Source organism: Sciurus carolinensis, chromosome 14 (genome assembly GCF_902686445.1).
Source record: "Sciurus carolinensis chromosome 14, mSciCar1.2, whole genome shotgun sequence".
Classification (NCBI taxonomy): Eukaryota; Metazoa; Chordata; class Mammalia; order Rodentia; family Sciuridae; genus Sciurus; species Sciurus carolinensis.
This window is the reverse complement of record NC_062226.1, coordinates 54,178,088-54,195,841: the sequence shown is the minus strand read 5'-3', so window position 1 is coordinate 54,195,841 and position 17,754 is coordinate 54,178,088. Positions and strand designations below refer to the sequence as shown.

At 36.6% G+C, this 17,754-nt stretch overlaps 1 protein-coding gene across 9 annotated transcripts in view; it reads right to left on the bottom strand.

The window, feature by feature from the left end:
• Bnc2 (basonuclin 2) overlaps positions 1 to 17,754 on the bottom strand; it is a 403,502-nt gene that overhangs the window by 95,035 nt on the left and 290,713 nt on the right. The gene's annotated exons all lie outside the window — the stretch shown is intronic.

Genomic DNA, 17,754 nt, shown 5'->3' with positions numbered 1-17,754 from the left:
TAAATTTTATTTGGATCACTTATTTTTATGAACTCTTGTAAAACATAACATGGAGCATGATTTCCGGATATGAAAAACATTAGATATGACAAATGAAATATATGGTTCTGTCTTGGACAGGAAACACCCTGCACAGCCTCTGGAAACAAACACAAAGACTAAGTTGCAGGCATACTGGTTTTTGTTTTTTTATTTTATTTTTTTTTAAATGCCTGGATTGTTCTGTTATAATAAATTAGTAAATGTGATTCTAGTCACTTCTACTCCTGTAAACTGACCTATGTTTTTAAAAACTGTAAACTGATCTATGATTAAAAAAAAAATCCTTAAGGAACAAAGTTTAGAAGAGTAAAATAATTCTGCATCAAAGCTGATGGGGGAAAAGACAGCTTATAGGTATTAAAATGAAAGAAAAATTTAGAGATAAGTTACTTTCAGTTAAACATGGAGCAATATCTCTTTTAAGAGGAAAATCAGGATGAATCAAATACTCATATTCTTAAAACCAAATCTGGGTACCAAGAAAATTCTGCCTATTTGTATTATGTAGTACATCCACAATCTCATTCCTTCAATTTCTGGTTTATAAACTTAAAACAAACATTACATTTTTCAAAATTATTGCTATTTGTAAATCATGTGTGAAAAGGAAATATATTGGAACTAAATAGCTAACCATTCAGAAATCATACAAATGCCAACAAGGAGAAAGAAGGATAAGTATTACTAGAGTTAAAATGTATATTTTTATAGGTCTTCCTGAAGCAGCTGGCAAAATTTTATAGAAGTGAATTTTATTGCAGAGAAACAGTCTAAAAATCGAATTTTAAGACAACCATTCTTATTAATAATATAGAAGGTTTCAATGTAATTATAAAAAATAAGTCTGACTTCTAAAATTTGTTTTTAAAAATATCCAAGTCTACTTAACACAGGCAGACTTTGTGACCATCAAATGAATCAATAATTGTGTAAGTGCTTTTAAAAACAGTCCCTGAACTGAATGAATTATTATTATTTAAAGAGAAGCATTACTCAATGCAAAGAACTCTAGATGTGGTATCAGATGATCCAAATCTGAGAGCTAGTTTTAGCCCTGTCAAGCTTCTTTACAGTTACTAAGTGTAAGTTTTCTTCCTTGATCTAATATTGTGAAATGTCCCTGTTTAAGTTTTATAGTAATTGAGACTGACCATGAATGAGAGAATCACACAACAGTAATGCAGAAATGGAACATCTAACTACACATCCTAATTCTATCTGATTTGTATCCATGGTTGCAAAACCACATTGCTTTAATCATAAAGAATCATGAGAAGATCATTTCTAAAACTCTGCCTGTGTCTCTCTTCCTTCTTTGTTTCCTTTCCTTAATCTCTCTTCCTTAATGGATTGTAATATAAAATTCAAATATATTTTGTCATTTGTTATACTAACAGTTTATGTACCCTAATCTTAATTTAAATGATAAATTGCATCTTTTCCTGCCAGAAGCAAATAATGCACTAAGTTGCCTTTCCTCTCAAGTATCCTTCTTTATTTCTTTTTGTAGGTAAGGTCACACACTCTTAACAAAGACAAAATAAAAATAAAAAGGTTCTCCAAACATACGGAAGAGGTAAAAAGAAACTCAGAGCAAACTAATTTTCTATTCACTTAACAGAAAGATGTATTTTGAATGTTTCCATAAATAATCTAAACATGACTCTTTCAAAAAACATACATAATTTGAAGGAATTAAATCTTAGATTATAAAGTGAATGACTAAAAAAGAATTAAGACTTTTACATTCTGGCTCTAAAACTTGGACAATAAAATGATTTTGAGACTAGATCTTGCTAAGTTGCTCAGGCTAACCTTGAACTTGCTATCTTCTGACCCCAGCCTCCATGTTACTGGGACTGCAGGCAAGCACAACCATATCTAATTATGAATTGTAATAGGTTAAAAAAAAAAAGAATTTAAAGAGTCAGTCTCATTTCATATGAATGTTTCTGGATAGGGTAGGACTTGTTTACAAGGTTTACACCAATGTCCTATGTGTGCTGCATAGTTAGGTCCACAACCTCACCAGTTATCAAGATTCTCATGTACCTTAATTTGAAGCCAGAAATCAATCTGTGTGCACCTTCTTTCTCCCCCAACTACTACATCCAGTCAGTAAATGGTTTTCTCTAACTCTGCTGTTTACTATCCCTGCTAGTACTCTTAATGCCAGTCTTATTTTTCCTTGAACTACAGTGACACTTTCCAAACGAGAAAAAGCTTGACTCAGGCTTAGTTTCACATGCATCCCACTACCAAGAGAAGCTTCCCGAAGCAGGAATGTGATGTGATTATTACACACCAGCCCCATACTGCTCCTGCCTCCTTGCATCCATATTCTAAGGCAGTTCATCTGACCTTGGCAACTTGACTTTTGCTTTGGCCAGAGGAGTGCTAGCAAATATGAAGCAACCAGACACTTTAAATGAGCTTGCACACTTGGGCTTGCCCTCTCCTGCTGCTCTTCCAAACCTTACAACTACCTCCATATGAACAAGATCAGGTTAGCCTACTGAACGATGAGGGATAAACAAATCAGCTTATTTCTCCAGCTGACGATCAGTACCAACCTGACAAGTCAGATGTGTAAACAAGGCCATTCTGGACCAACCAACCCCTGGCCAATGCCAGCTCACTGCAGATCTTTCCAGCTGACCCACAGATTGGTGAAGAGAACCAAAACGGTAGTATTTTAAGCCACTAACTTTTGGGTGTTTGTCATGTATCTTTGCATAACAAACATAACTCATTACTCACTTGAAAAGCATCAACCATCAATGAAATAAAAATTCTTAACCTGACAATGATTTGCCCTTGGTGCTTTCGAAACTTCTCCCAGAGCTCTCAGACAATTCTACATTTCGGTACCAGCTTTCCTCAAGGCACTGCAGAAAAGTGAAAATGCTGATGGAATTTAGTAAAGATCATCTAAAATAACTAATGGGAACTTTCTTAATGTGAAATTCAGTAAAATTCTTTTCTACATGTCTTAAAAGCACTAATAAAATAAGTGTGAATTTTTATTCTATCTAAATATGCTTCTGTCTCACTATTTAAAACTCACAAAATACAGCATTTTGTTTTGTGTTCACTTGGTTTTCTTTCATTTCATAAACATGAACTGTAGAGGCTATTTGAAATGGAGGGAAAAAATTCCCTTCCTCTCTCAAGAGCCTTGTATGTAAGCCCTGTCCACAGTAACTGTAACATTAAATAAAGCTCTGTTTACATCCCATAAACACTGCATAGAATTCTAAGTCAATCTAATACTTTAGTTTAAGGAAAAAGAAAAAAATGTAATCATCTTTCAGATGAATCTTCATATTTTTATTCTTTCCTCTAATGATACATTTGAGAAAGAAATAAAAAGTATGGGATATTTTCTAAGCCAAATTTTGGTTTCTGTTCTAAATGAAATTTTTATTAACAAAAGCAGTTTTATTACCTGTTTGTTTTACTCACTGAGCTGTATGCTCCTCATGGTTAGTTCAACTATAAAAAGGGAATCCCTTCTATTTGATTATTTTTAAAATCAAAACTAAATTTTAAAAAACTATTACTATATTAGAATCTATCAATCTCACTAACCACTATCATGGTCAAAAAATCATATAAAGTAAAATTTACACTGCACTCTATAGAATTCATTCTAAGCAGAAAATGTTGATGAAAGATATTGGAAGTTTCAAATTTAACATCATTATTTAGGTTTTCCAAATTATTTTAGAGAGGGGAAGATATCTGTGCTATTCGAGTGTTTTACTCTGCAGGAAAATATGGTTTAGTTTTAGGAACTGAATCCAAAACAAATACACATACATTGATTAATAGTTTGAATGTATACTATAAAGGTCCCAAGTTATTCAATGCATAAGTACATTCAGTCTCCCTTTACCCACTCAAAATACCCCTGTATTATTTGGGAGGAAAATAAAAACTTCAGTAAATGTTGTTATATTTAACAACCATATATTACTCTTTTACAGGTGTTTTTGCTGTAAATTAGTGGACAGTGGAAGAACCATGTTCCTTCCAAGGTCTGTGTGTGTGTGTGTGTGTGTGTGTGTGTGTGTACTAACACATCCTGTGGCAACATGCCTTTAATCCTAAATACTTGGGAGGCTGAAGAAGGAGAATTGAAAGCTCAAGGCCAGCCTGGGCAACTTAGTAAAACCTGTCTCAAAATTAAAATAGCTGAGGATATAGCTCAGTGGTACAGTGCCCCTGAGCTCAATCCCCAGTACTACCCAAAAAAACCAACCAAAACAACAACAAAAAAAATACATATATATTTAAAAAAAAAGAAAAACCACTGTAGAGAAATTATACCTTACCACATAAGTTTATGCTTAAATTCTACAATCTTGACTTTCTATTAACATAAAATTACATGTGTAGGAGAAGATGTCTTTCATAAAGAAATTCAATCCAACAATCTTTAACAAAAGCTAAACCTTAACGAACGTAAATGATAACCAGGCTCATAGCAAGACATATTTGACCTGTGCCATAGGCAAATATAAAAAGTTTGAAATTTAAACTATCAGACACCCCTCAGGTCTAAGAAACCACAATTTATACCCAGAATGCCGTTAGGGCTTTCAAAGCAATATGCTCAAGTGAATAAATCAAACATGAACACCCTATACTAGCATTCTTTTATAAAGTTCCTTTTAAAGAACTACTCCATTTCTAAGGGTGTGCCCCTTTCAGATCCTAGATACTTTTCCATATGGAAATATGATACAGTAAAGCTTCCTCCCATCTGGTGCCTTGAAAAACAGCTATAAAGAAATTTTACTGTATATCTTTGATAATTTTGATACTCCAGATATCTTTTGGTCTAACTTATCCTAAAGTGTGACTCTTAGAAATTTTAATTTTTATTAACTACCTGAATCCAGGGTTAAGGTAGAGCAGAGAGAAAGGAGCAGGCAAAGCAGATGGTGCTAGCTGAACTTTCTTCTCACTGTCCCCCAAATCTTAGACTACTTTCCATAAGAACTGTCTACTGGCACTAGACTATCACCTTCTTAATTATATGCATATATTACTTATTTGTCAAGCTATCAGATTAAACTAAAATTCTATGTACTAAGTGAAAGAAACTAACAAAGGAATATAGATTAATTCCATATTTGATGTTCTTTATTTTAATAGGCACCACAATTTAATGTAAAACATCTTCATTTTAATTGGCCCAATTACTCCCCAAGTGGCACTGGTAACAGCAATTCCATGGAGATCATCTTGTTCTAAATGCGTGACTTCACAGGCAGCTTTTGTGAAATGATCCTGATGGGGCTAAAAATGATCATCTTTGGATTCTCACTAAAAGGGAATTTTAAAATAAGTTTTCATTAACTTGTCATAACATTTATGAGTTAAGGACTAGGAAGGAAACACATCGTTGCTGCTTAACTTCTGTAATCTAATAAGTAGGTAGGTTTTCCATAATAGCAATATCGCATTAATTCAACCTAAAATGTTTTTAATTCAGAAAATGGGACCTGGGCTGAAATTTTCTTTTATTTAGTCAGTCCTTTAATGGCATAATTTAAATTAACAGTACAACCAAGATATCTAGGGAATGTTTAAAATTCTTTAAAGCATTAACTTTTCAAGTAAGTTGGAATTAAGTCCCAATAGTTTATATATAACTCACTATTACATTAATTATAGGTTTTGCTCATATATTTGTTGTTAGAAAATGTACCCAATGAGCTCTACTTACTTTAGATTAGCATGGTCTACCAACTAGCAACAGAGATATGGTGTCTGTTTACCTTTTGTATATAGCAGCCACTCACATAACTACCTATTGAGTGAATGTGTTTTCCTAGACCCTCATAATAGAAAAAAACAAAAAAAACCCAAAAAACAAATAGGAAATTTGTGACCAAAAAGCAACACAAAATCTGTGACCTAAGGAGATTTTTCAGAAGGGAGGGAGGATCAAATTTGAAACAGACTTAAACACTAAATAAACAGAGAATGTCGAATTATTTATCTTAAATTAGTAATAATGAGTATAGTTAATTTCCTATAACTTTCCTGAAACTTTTCCAGATTTACCTCCCAGGTTTCAACTAGACATCTCAATAATTTTCTTTATTAAAAATTAATTTGCAGAGTAAAAGGAAAACTTTTTTTCTGTATCTGACTCTCCCACCACACAACTATTTACTGTCCTATTATTTTGTAACTCAAAGATGCATAACCCAGGGTAACCAGAAAGTATTCTGAAATTATCAAACTTGCAGAGGAGGTTTACTGAAGCCAATTTGTGTACATAAAATTTTGCTTCAAGAAAACACTAGAAATTTACATAAGGGCAATTTACATAAGGGCAATTCATGGCTAGAGAAACATTTCTATGTACTGAAAATAATACAATCATTATTTAAACATTCTATACTCATACTTTTCATTAATATAGATTTACCTACTCATTAACATGAAATACTAATGTTCTCTCACATCATATATAAAAATCTGTACATTACAATGGTTTTATACATGAGTATATGGGTCTCACATTTATAAAATTAAAGCTAAGAGAAGTATCTGCTCCCTGCTAACATCAAAAATTACCTAAAACCTTGATATAGAGTAAACCAAGTATTTCTCAAATTCTTAAATAATTTCTACAAACAGTTTTTCAATAGCCTTATTTTAGAGGATGGTCCTTTTAAGACATACAAGCATAACTGGCTACAAAAATGCATTGTAAAGAGGGCTAATGGCCTTGCTTAATTAAAATGTAAAACTTCAGCATCTTAAATTCCATTTATATGATCGTAAGGGAGGCTTCAGTGAGGCACTCTCTTGACAAGAGCATTCAGATTGCAGAGAAGGCTACAAAGGCGTTAATGACATTTACCCCCTAATAAGAGCTGTTCACACTTCATGGTTTTTCCTTGTTATTGCTCAGGACAGACACTAGCACCTCATTGAAAGATCAGTGCTGCAAGGGAAAAAGGCCCCATGAGACACCTCAGACTTGAGGAAAAGCACTAAATCAGGTGATGCTACAAAAATGACACGCTTGATTCTCAAGGGTTCTTACTCACCCTGTGGCCATGGATTTGAGACAGTTAGCACACAGCCAATCAGAGCCCTCCCCCTTTCTCAGAAGACTGGGCCATCCTCTTCTGCAGCAGGCAGAACTAAGGGCAGTGAGAAAAGAAATAAACTTCCTTGAGGTGCCCTAGGTCTGGCAGGATCCAAATGTCTTGTACTGCTCTCACTTAATCTCCATTGATGTGTGGCTGAATGAATAACACACTGACCTTTTCACCTAAGAGACCACAATTTGAATCCAGCGGAAAGTCACTAGAGGATCAATGGACAGAGACACTCATATTTTAAAGCAATAAAGCACTACAAAAAGGGTAAGGGGGAGAAAAAAGTTTTTTTACCGTGGTTTTGGCCACAGATTCAACCCGACTTCCCTGGCTCAGTTATTATAAATTGGAACCCTGATTTAGAATTGAAAAGCTCCCAGCACTGCCCCTATGGATCTCGAAATCTGGCACAAACCCATGGCTACTGCAAGACAGACATTCCCTCACATGTCAATACGTGGAACAGCAATCCCTGCTGGTGATGGAATGATGACTGACTCAATGGAACATACTCAGCATGAACTCTAATTCTGGCAGAGATGACAGCACAGAGACAAGTAGCCTTTAATTACTCTTTCAAGAGGAATTTAAACGTATTTCTTGTTGTTAATTTAAAATTTCTAAACACGCCTGCGAATTTTAAAAAGAGGAAAATGAATGAAGCAACTTAAGGTACTTCCCTGGCTCCCTAATTTTGTGTCCTCTCAACACATCATAAAATAAACGGACAATATATATTAACAGATAACTACAGGGCAAAAACCCATGGGTTGTTCTATTGTTTATCTCTGAAGTCTGGCCTAATACGACTATGAGTCAATATTTTCAGTTGTCTGTGTCCCAAACCTTTTCCTATGTACCCTACTAAGAAATTGTGAACACAGTCTTCCTTCAAAATTATATTCCAGAGAACACAGTATGCACCCATCTGTGAATTACTACATTTGCTCAACACTATTTTTAAAACAAAACAAAAATCCACAGCAGGAAAAGCGTATTAAAATAAAAATAGAAATACAGTAACCACATTACTCATACTAACTAGAAAGCTGCCTCTGACACTATCATTATGGCTTTGTTAAAAAGAGAAAATTACACGAGAACGAGGAAACCAGGGTAAAGGGCTTCCTCAGACAAAGAACCTTTGGTTCTCAGTCTCTGAAATATGTTTTTCTTGGGGTTCTAGGTAAGAACTGCACAGTGAACCAGTGCTGGTTGGAAGATGCTCTCCGGCAGTATTTCACTATCTTATTTTGGGTCCTTCTGCATTTGACCTACTGTGGTCATGCGAGACAGTCCACTGGCAAAATGCAAGCTCAGCACTGTCCAATGTACTCTCCAGATCTCAGGTCTCCCTGAGCAGAGAGAAAGAAAGGGAGAAAAGGAGAGTGAGGGATGGAGGGAGGGTGCACAAGCACTAAGCAGGTCCCTTAGGAGCCACCAAAAAATGAGAGTACTTCTAAACAGCAACAGGATCACAATGGTAGAATAAAACTGCTCAATAAGTCACTAGTCAGTTACCTACCTTGTTAAGTCTGAAGGTTATTAGCAACAAATACCAGGTCTGTGAACCATCAGAATCTCTAGTCCCTTCCCTCAGAAAGGAGTGATATGGGAACCTCAGATGATTCATAAAGAGCTTCAGATCGACAGGCCAGGGCCTGGACTAACCATGTCTACCAACACCGCAGCTCAAAGTTGCTCCACCAGTTGAAATTCAACTTCCTCTGTAAACTTGTTCGCACCTCTTTCCAACACAGCATTCTTCCGACAGGGGAAAAAATGCTTGTTCCATTCTTTGTACTGAGTAACAATATCCTTCTTCTTCCTTAAGAATCTCCTCTTTCAACAGGTCGTCAGAGACTAATTCAATTTGGCAGTGGTCACTCTGATTCTACTAGTAAATGTATTGGCGTACATTCTATTTTCCGATTGCTGTTGGCATCGTGTATGTGGCTATCATACATGAATCAAACAAATGTATCTTTATTTATGTTTGTCTCCATCTGTATGGACTTAGCAAAAGCTTCCAGCAACCCACATAGATCCTAATCTCATTTTCTACTTTTCAGAACCATTCATGATTTCACATACCAGTATTGGAAATGTAGGTCGTTCAAAAGAAACAGATGGTAGGCACTAGCCTTGAAAGCCTTTCCCTGATTCTCTGCTATGGTCATAATAGACTTCAGTTTCTGTGTAAGCCCCTCTCATCTTCCACCTGCCCCTTCTGACAAATTGGGGGGAATATTAGAAATGAACACAGTAACTCAAATAAAATGTATGCAGAAGTAGAAGCTACATGGAGCTTCTGGTGCTCTAGAAACCTAAGGAGACTCAGGCAGGGACTGGGAGATTTATCTGCTTAGAGAATTGAATTTATGGCACTCCACTCTGAATCTAACATATTACTCTCCTTCAACCTGAAAACTTCCCTAAGAAGGTACCATCAGGAACATGAGACTCCTGGACATTTTGTACTTTTGCAGGGCTAAAGAGTTAATTGGTGGTAGCCTTGAGGTTTAAACCCAAGTTCAGAAGCTGTCCACCTCCAGTTCAACAAGACACATGCAAGAGTGCTGCTCTAGAAATCATGTGGTTTAATCAGTACCCAGAGGACATCTACTTCAAGGAAAGCTGAACTGGTTCTTATCAAACGGCTACTAACCAGGAAGAGGTGGACAGGCCTCTGCTCTTCCTCGGGAGTGCAAAAGCCCCCTCTCCTTGTCCCATACACACAAATCCTACTCCAGCAGTCACCACATTCCAGAATGGAATGTGGTAAGCTATCTATTTCTATTTCACAAAGGTAAAGGGAGAATATTTTCATTCTAATTCTGAGCACAAAACATGAAGCTACATCCTTGGATCTAAGGTGTTTATTTTCATTGCAGCTCAACTAGAGCTTTGGCAAGGGATTCAAAATCCCTGTATTCCACTTCCAGCTTTGAGTCTGCCTGAGGCCCTGAGCCATGGTAACTTTAAAACTAGGGATAATAGTCTCTGAAACTCTTGCTCTAATAGGGAGGTTAGGAGGTTTGCCAGAATAATGTTTGTAGAGTGGTCCAAGTACTCTGGAAAACACATTATGAATACGATACACTGCCCTAAACCATTTATCTTTTGTATATCTCTGCCAAAGACAGGGGGCTCTTCACCATTCACACATGTGATCCTGCCCTCCAGGAGGAGATTCACAAATCAGTGACATGATGCACAGGTATCTTTCATACGTCCCTGTGGTTATAATCCAATCTCCCCTTGGGGGCTGAATACTCCCTTCTCTAAGGCAACGCTCTGGGTCATCTCTAAACTTCTGTCCTTTTCGTCACAAACTTCCCAGCACTTGTTTACTGTTATCTGGCTCATTAGAGTGGGCTTTCTACGAGGCTGCTTTGGTGTACTCAGCATGTATTAATTCATCAATTAAAGGGTTACCTAAATGAATTTATGCCTAGGTCCTTTCTTCTTTCTACTTTGGAAATTTCCTAAAGATCTGTGAGATAAGATAATATCCATAAAAAAGATGGCCTATGTTATTTATTTATTTATTTTCATTGCTAGGAATCAAACCCAGGGCCTTGTACATGCTAGGTAAGTGCTCTACCACTGAGCTACACCTCCAGCCCTTACTTATTTTAAATACATTTTATTTTATGCAATACAGTGGAAGCCTAGATACTCTAATCATTTTAATGAATTCATCAAATAATAATTCATTCTGTGCTAGGGGCTTACAAAGGGCAATGAAATAGAGAACTACAAAGGTGATAAAAATAATATCACATGTAGAATAATAAGTCATTAGTTAAAAATGCACACAGGCAAAGGCATGCACTCACCACTGTTAATAAAGAGTGCTATGAGCAAGATGATAAGCACTAAATACTTCATAAATATGATTTCATGTGATTTTTATACATGAAGAAACATGTTCAAATATGTTATCTCTCTTAGGTAACAGAGCTATCCAAAAAGGTAAAACCAAGGTTTATTCCCAAGTTTGTCCAACTCCAAAACTCAGTGTCTCTATCACTACAATCTCTTGCCTCTCAAGTGTTTTCAAACATGTTTGTAGGTACAAATGTGTATATAGGTTTGTGTGTATGTGTGATTTATTCATGACTGAACAGTAGCTATGCTTTTGTCTGACTGGTTGGAAAGGAATTCTATTCTAAGAAGCAAAGAGAAATATGGAGATCCAGGATTTAAGACTACTTTATAAACAAAGTTCTAAAATGACCAATAAAAAGGTTGGCAGAAGTTTGTAATGGTTTATTATCACCTTTTTCATCATCATATTAACAGTAAACACTGGCTGGAGACATAGCAAGTAGCACTGCTTAACACTTTATGTGCATCACCTTATTTTATCTTCACAACAAAGCAATGAAGTACTGTTATTATCCCTGTTTTACAGGGGATAGAACTGAAGTAAATACAGACATGGCCTAATTTCACACATCTGGTAAGAACTGGAGCCAGGACTCAAACCCACGAACCTGCCTTCTCACATGACTCCACTGCATTAAGTTCCCCTGATCCGACTATGTAGAGAGAGGGTATAATTATGGCCATGCCACCACACTGAGCGAGCACAGACCCATGCTCATTTTCCACTTGCAAAGGTATAGCTGGCAGTGACTGCCCAGCAGACGTGTTCTAGCTTAGTCAGTCATGTGGCCCCGTTGAGATAGAGGCTTTGATCGGTGACCAGTGGGAAGATGTGCCCCTTACCACTTCCAGGCCTGGGTCAGCCTGGGTCACGTAAGCGTCCCACACAGAACCTTCATCCTCTCTAAGCTGCTACCTGAATGAAGAACCTAAGACCTCAGAGAAGGGAAAAGTTATAAAATAGCAGTGACTCTAAATCACCTCTCTTCTAATTACCTCTGGAAGGAAAAATGTTGACTAGTCTTGTTGACAGAGAAGCTCCTATTGTGCTAGGCCACCAGTACATCAGGGTTTGAGGACTACAATGTGATTTATTTTTTATATTAACTACTAATGTGTACAAGGTATTTTCTATCTTTTTCTAAGCATCTGACGTCTGCAGAGACACACGTTTGGCTTCTGATATTTCTTAGCTTTAAGTAGTCAGAGTTAACTTTATGCATAAATAGAAGTGAAAAAAACCAATTTACTGGGTTCACAGCATACTTTTCATCTACATTATTTCATCTTTTTAGGCACTCAAAACCAAGAGAGGCCTAAGAAGTTATATCACTTTTAAAGATGAAGAAACTGGCTGAGAATGGTAAAACTGTACGTCAACAATCAGTAGCAGAACTGGGACTTTAATCCAACTTCTTGTTCTTTTGTTGCTGGAGATTAAACTGATGGCCTCATGATAAGCAAGCACTCTACTACTGGATATTCACCCAGACCTAACCCAGTCTTCTGACTCAATATCCAGTGCTCTTCTGCCATCCAACCTTGATAGCTTTTATAGCCTAAAATAGCTATTTCACCTCTCTTCTACCCCCTGCACATGGTATAGCTGAAATCTTAATAGCTAGGTACAAAAACTTTGTTTTTATACTCATCAGCAAAAGACACATTCTTGGAGAGGTAAGCCAAAGATCAGAATTTACAATGAAACATTAATGATAAATATCAGACCTGCGGAATGTTTTAGCCACGAAAATAAGAGAATAAGAGGTAAGATAACCTGAAACAAAATGGACTATCAGGAAAGAGCAAAACAAGGAACACAGTAACCAAATTTCACCTAAGGTCACTGAATACAAGAGATCTTAAGGTAATCATTAGTTCAGGCCTTCCCTCTTCTTCCAACCATGACATCGGAATCTATGAGACTATTACAGATTACATTCTGGAAAGACATCTTGGTAATCCAAACATTGCCCTAGAATCAGAGACCTAAATTCAAGTCAGATTTCAAAATTTCCTTTGTCTAATATTTAAAATCCCCTATTATAAGCCATGCTGGGTGCTGGAAGTTACGTTGCAGTGGTGAACAAGAGCTATGTGGTTTTACCAGCCATGGTGGCACATGTTGTAACTCCAGCAACTCAGGAAGCTGAGTCAGGAGGATCCAAAGTTCAAGGTCAGCCTTAGCAACTTAGTGAAACCCTGTCTCAAAATTTAAAAAATAAAATAAAAGGGTTGGAGATGCAGCTCTGTAGTAGAGTACCCCTGTGTTCAATCCTCACCACTACAAACAGACAAACAAAAAAGTGGTTCTTAGTTTCAGAAAGCTTACAGTACATCAACTGTGCCAATCAGCAGTGTTGATGATCATGGGAAAGTCACTTGAAAACTTTGAGCCTCAACTATACCAAATGTTAATTCTTGACAACAACTGAAAGAATAGTATAAGGGTACTCAAAGAACAAACTTATATGAACTTGCTCCACAAAGGGCTGTTTAAATATAAGTGTTTGCTTAATATTGATGTTCTCTACCACTGATACCACAAATCACTTATTCTACACAGAGTGCTAGCTAGAAGGCACAGAGGCCTTGGCTTCTTACTGCCCTCAACAGCTCCACTGAAGCTATCACCATCAGTCCCTGAGAAGGCTAGAGAAAGTCCAAGGGCCCTTGAACCAACTGAGGTTTTTGGATCTTCCATAGTGTCATGGTGAAATATCAGACCATACCAAGTTAAGCAGGGATTTTTACCCATTCATTTAGCCACTTACTCATCAAGTGCCCTACATTTGTGGTATTCCCTAGAGAAAAAGCCAGGAACATCATTTAAAAATTGACTTTACTGACTGATTTTGGTAGGAGCTTGAAGAAAAGCGTCCTGAGATAAAGTTACACCAGTGACTTCCATGGGTTCAGCTGGTCCTGCGTAAGGAAGTGGGACTTTGGATGACACCTGAATGACAAGAAATTACCCATGCAGAGAAGTAGGGTGTTTCAGGCAGAAGAAACCTTATGAATACCCCCAATGGTGAGGAAATGTTGTGTGTGTTCAGGAACCACACTTCTGATGAGCTTGGTTCAGAATACCTGAATGGGTTCTCTGAATTCCAAAGACAGGCTGTGTAGGAGCCCAGGCAAGTTAGTTACATGTTCAAACTGAAAGGAGACTATGTGAAAATATGATTTTTAAAAGACTAAATTCAACAATGATAATCACCTATATTCTTATTTCAAAGACAGAGGGGAAACAGGGAAAGGTCTGAAGTGCAGGACATAGCTTTCATTGGTCATCAATAAATGTACCAATAGAGGCAGACCTGAAATAAGAATTATTCTTCAGTAGCAGAAAAGCATCATACGCTCCCTCATATTTAGATTTTAGCATCTAATTATATATTCCCATTTTCTTTTGTTCTGGGAGAATTTCTAGAATTTATTTTACTTCTTCTGTAGTTTATGAATGAATACTTACATAAATGCACAAGAGAATACTGGATCTTTACCTTTAAGATATTTCCCAGACTCTTAAATAATTGTAGCCCATCTTCCGCATTATACACCCAACTGGTTAACTTACAAATTACATAGACAATCACATAAGTGAAAGGCAGTTTTGAATTAAAACAACAAAAACAACAGAATCCTTAACAGATATACCAGCCTTTCAGATGCATTTCTGTCATCTTGTTTTCTTATCAGAACCTCTTCAAACAGAAGTGATAGCTTTCAAATGATACTTTTGAGAATAGCCTAATCCTCATTTTCCCCCATGTCCAAAAATTCAAAATCAGACTATGCACCTGCTATTTTTCCACATTCAAACTACTTCTGAAGGTCAGAGTAACTGTGAATACATAAGGGATATAGGTTTGGGCCCAGAGAGAATTAAATTAATATCCTGGCTTGACCAGTTCAACTTACCGTACATCTTCATTTGCCCAATAACACAATCTATAGCCAACTGCTAACCAAGTCAATATGTGGTAAGACTAACAGCCACCCTAACTTGCCTTGATAATTATTCTCCTTTAACTGACATAATATTCAATATACTGTTGTTGAGAGCAATAATGTTAAAATTGATGCCTTGAGGGCTACAAGACAATTGAGTTTTAGCCAGATAAAATGACTTGTACACTAATAGTGCATTATAGGGTTTCATGGCCTTCAGATGCACATTTTATAGTCTACCTGAACAAAAATGCCATATATAATTATATTCAAAGTCATTTGTGCATACCTTATTATTAGTACATATAATTTTTAAAGTATTGGCCAATAATCAAGTAATAGCTTTAGAAGAAAGGTTTACTTTTATAGCCTACTTCTTTTTTCTTTTTAAAAATGAGTGTTTTCTCACTAAATAATTTAAAATGGTTTTATGTCCTACAATCTTTTGCTTTTTTTTCTAAACCAAGCAACATTTCCACAACCAACAAATACATTATAAATGGGGAATGACAAAAAGCATCATTTGAATAAAATCTATATTTCATCAATTCTGTCAATAAAACAAGACAGAAACTAAACCTGGAGTTCCTCAAATGTAAAAAAATCTATGATTTTCTGAAAATGTCAATTGTAGACTCTACATGAAGAACTATTATATTAAATTTGAGATTTATAAAAATTTGTATTAATTATAATTTAAGTATCACACTAAATGACAGTATTAACATAATATTTCACTCCCAAATGAAAGATTTTATAAACATTTGTTGTTTTTGCTGAATTTTTCTTTCATACTTAATTTCATTTTCAATTCTGTATCATGAAATTTTTTATACAAAATATTTTATACAAAAATTTGTTATACAAAAAAGAAATAGAGTATATTTTAAAGAAGTACATTTTCTGTACTTGACTCAAAGACATGTTGAGATGAAACTAATACCTAAGTAATTATTTAAAGAGAAAACAAAAATCTCTAGTCAAGAGAGGACAGTAGTACCCTATCACAGAAAAACCAGCAGGTTCTACATGGCTGTCAAAATGCTATGGTGAGGTGCTACCAGGTTGTTTCAATGGCAAATCTGCAGAGCCATGTACACATCTAACTGGACAGAAAGACACAATGCACATGCTTCCATTATCTTAGGCAAAAGGTGCACATGAACTGAAATACAGCACTCATGATACAAGCAGGCATCATAGTGGAAACAGTGAACGTGGTACCCAACTGGAGCAAAATACTCACAGGTTTTGAAGAAAGGAAAGACCAACTGCATTTAAACATCCCTAATACATCTCTTCCTTCATGCATGGTAAAATTCATCAAAACAGACATTAACATTCACTTTTGTGGAAATGACTGCAGAAGGATATGGCACTATTCAGGTCTCAGGACCAGTATAAGCAGGGATTGTGAAACTGGTCTATGCCTTATTTTTCCTGGCCCCTTCCTCCTGGACCTTGTGCCTTTTCTTGTCCCCTCACTTACCCATTTCCCCACTTGAAGTGCGGCCATCCTAGGGCAAATGAAATAATCCTGTGAATGTGCTCTATAAACTGAAAATGTAACATGTAATTATTATTATTATCACCCTCACAACTCATTTGATCTTCTGAGGGTCAAAGTTTCTATCCCTTCCAAGTTGAGGTTCCCACTAAACAAAGATATAACTTTATTCTAGAAGCTGACGGGTTATGTCACTTTATCTTTCTCTACTTCTCTTCACCAATCCTCTACTGCTCTCCTGCCTAGCTAAATCCCAGAGGTACCACACAGGAGAATGACATGAATTTGTGTGTCCTGATGACAGGTTAAATCAAGGAGGAGTCTTGAGGCCCTCCCCAATCACATACCAAGCTGGCAGCCAGGGCCCTGCATATAACACAGGGTGGTTCAGGTCATAAACATCGTGAATTACCTCTGGCACTACACAATCCTGGCACAGTCGAAAACAATTTTTGGATATGTGGTATCAATTCTACTGGTATTATCTCCATAGGAAATTACAAAAACCACTTCAGATTCTACCTTCTCAAATTGAGATCTCCTTCGACAGGGGGTGGTGCTTCTTCATCATCCAGGGTTGTACTCTGGATCCAGGGTGTCCCAACATGCTATTCTCAACATTTACCCCTCAAGGATTGTAGGAAGGCCAAGGGCCGTAAAAACATTTCACAGGCAAAATACACATGCAAAATGACCTATGACATACTGAAACAACAAAAGATGGCAAAAGATGGGGAGGGGGTCCTGGAAGGGAAGACAGGTGGAGGCTGTGAGCCTCCCAGGTAAGCCCGAAGGTCCTGACCAGATCAAAAGTGTCACTGACACAGAGCAGAGGCTCCTGGCTGGAAGAAGAGAACAGGTACTGTGAAGGTCAAGTCCATAACTGTGTTTGAGAATGTGAAACTTTGAAGGCTATGATGTGAGGGTTGTCTAGTTACATAAGCAGGGAGTTCATAAAGGTTACACTTCTTCCTTTGATTTGGATGCTGAAACAATAAATAATGAGGGTACATGACAACCAGTAAAAACACCATGTCTCCTACATGAGTGTGAGAAAAAGCCTTCCTAAACCCAGATGGAGTATAATCCTGGATCTTCCATATGTCCACCATCCACCTCAAAGAGCCCATCCTATTAATAGGGCTTTTATAAGATTTACTCCAGAAACAAGAAAGCCCACTTTATAGGCAGAAAGGGTTGCATTCAAAAGATACAAAGTAATACTAG